Here is a 2,721-nt window from a genome sequence, read left to right as displayed (position 1 = left end):
CAGCTCTTCAGAGGTGGATGGCTCATTCTCCCAATACCACTCATGAACATTTATCTCATTCTGACTTTAAATCTTAAAGTCTTTATAGTTAAAATTAGCTAGGGCTTGCCTCCTTCGTATTGCTGGTACATCCTCGCATTTTAGTCTCTCAAGCGCTCCCCGTGGTCTCTGCTTCAATGGTTGTTCATTTGTTATTTTAATGAAACAGCAAAGTTATGTATTTACAACATTCAACTTATGACGGAGATGGATTGAAGAATTGTAAGTCTAATAAATTTGTCTAGCCTTCCGATAAGACTCACAGCATTGTACTATTTTTTTCAGGATTATCAACTTGCCATTTGTCCCAAACTGCCTCAGACACTTTGAGGCTTTTAGGCCATTCTTAGCTTCTTTGAAATATTTAACTGCAAACTTTCTTCCTTAAGAATCTGCCTCTCATTTGAATAATATTGTCAAACCGTATGAGAGCAAGGTTAAAACAGCTGGGCTTTTTGAAGACAAGGAGAATGGTGGCAATGCAAGGACTTAATGAGGCAGTTCCAGTGAGCTGGGTGTGAATGATGGCATCAAAGCTGCTATGCAGTTTCATCTGAAATCCAAGTGACAGATTCTTGTTCTAAGCATTTTAAAGAGTTAGTGAAAAGTGCTGGTTATTGATCGGAAGTCTGTTCCCGACGGTTAGAATAAGACATTTGTTCAATGCAGTACATAAAAGCTTTGAGATAGATTACACACCGAGGAGATAATGCTGCCTTGTAAATATCACGTATACGATGAACCTGTGATTTATAAATTAGAGGTCAATAACTTGTAAAGAATTTGACTTATGTGGTCATTCATGATTTTGAATTTGTTGTACCTGCTTAGTAACAGTTGCCATGAGAGTATTGCTCAGAGCTGTTCCTACTTTCTTTTGATGTTCTATCAATTGGAAGTTTGAAAACTTTTGTGGAACGCATGCTGATATCTTTAACACTGTTGTGTTGCAAAGATGTATTAATACTGGATTAGTGGTGCTGGAAGAGCACAGCAGTTCAGGCAGCATCCAACGAGCAGCGAAATCGACGTTTCGGGCAAAAGTCTAGTGTTAATGCTTCTCTGATATGTTTTGCATTGGGCAAAGAAATAAAAATAAAACCATCATATACTATGACATGGTGGTTGAATTTTCGAACAGTATCTGTGTATCTTGTTTAAAAATATACCATTCCTCAATAGTATCTAGTGACTCCCTGCTGTGAGACACATGAATGTGATATCTTGTTAAAATAACTTTGAAACCTGGGAAATTTAAATTCAATTAATTGAATGAGTCTGGAATGACAAACTAGCACCAGTAACGGTCACCATGAAATTACTGGATTTTTACAGAACAATGTCGTTCGGGAAGGAATGCTTCTGTCTTTACCCAGTCAGGCCTGCAGGTGGCTCCAGACCCATAGCACTGTTGTCGGCTCTTAATGTCTCTCAAAGTGGCCGAGAAAGCCTTTCATTTGTATTAAAGAAAGTGGGTCTGGACCACGTTCAAGGATAATTATACGTAGACAGTAAATGCTGGCTTTCGCACGGATGCCAAATCCTCTAAATGAATAAGAGGGGAGAAAAGCCATAATCGGCTGATTTTTATAATACTTCAGTATTTATACTAGAGAAAGTCAGCAGGATTCGCAACATACGTGGAGAAAGAAACAAGGTTAATGTCTTGAATCCAGAATGGATTGTTTTCAGAGGAGGATTCAGAAGAGTTTTGAAGAAAAGTCCTATTGAATTTAAAACGTCAACCCTCTCTTCTCGTGCTGCCAGACCTGAATTTTTCCAGCATTTTCTGTTTTTTTTATTTTAGATTGCTACCTTCCACAGTAGGGATAGTCATTTAGTTGGACTTGAAAGAAAGGGACGAATACGGGAACAGGGAGAAAGTGAAATCGAGGTCAAAGATCAGCCATGATCTTACTAGGCACTACATGACCTACTCCTGCTCCTACTTTTTACATTCTTACATTCAAAACAATTTTCAACAGATTTTGGGTAATAAAGGAATAAAGGATATGGAGATAGTGCAGGAAGCTTTTGTTTGAAGCAAAATTATCAACAATAATTTTAATGAATGTGAAAGAAGACTTGAGTGGCTGAATGGTCCTCTCCTGCTCCTATTTCGTATGCCTTGACAGGTCAAAAAAATCGATAAACAGGAAAAAAAGTAGATGTGATGGGAAGCTGAAGGAATGCTCGAATCAGGGCATTATATTAAAAGGGATCTATTCCTTATTCAATTTTCAGATGATTCTGTCTTTTAGAATTCCCACAAAGACTATTCATGTTGAATTCTATGAGTCAGAGTTCCTTGAATTTAAATGTCAATAATTCCTGGCTGTAACCTAACAGAACTAAGAAACATAATAATCACAAGATTTCTTTGGAAATTGCTCAATCATATCTAATTTGACAGAGTTTTCCAAAAGAAAACCCTTATAAATAACTGGGATTCAAAGAATATTCTTCCAAAAATTGCTTTAAGTTGAGTGAACTTAAGATCCAGTCAGCATGAATAAAAACTAAAAACAAATTTGGAAAATATTGATTGTGCTAATGCACACACAATGTAGCTTTCTTTTAAGTTCTGTCTTCTTTCACTTCCCCTGACGGTGCTAAGATTTAATGCAAGGAATTATGGTATCATAGAATTCAAGCCATCCAATCAATGCCAACGCTATACAA

This window comes from Chiloscyllium punctatum, chromosome 27 (genome assembly GCF_047496795.1).
Source record: "Chiloscyllium punctatum isolate Juve2018m chromosome 27, sChiPun1.3, whole genome shotgun sequence".
In the NCBI taxonomy this organism is placed as follows: Eukaryota; Metazoa; Chordata; class Chondrichthyes; order Orectolobiformes; family Hemiscylliidae; genus Chiloscyllium; species Chiloscyllium punctatum.
The sequence above is the reverse complement of the archived record's forward strand: the minus strand, read 5'-3'. Positions refer to the sequence as shown.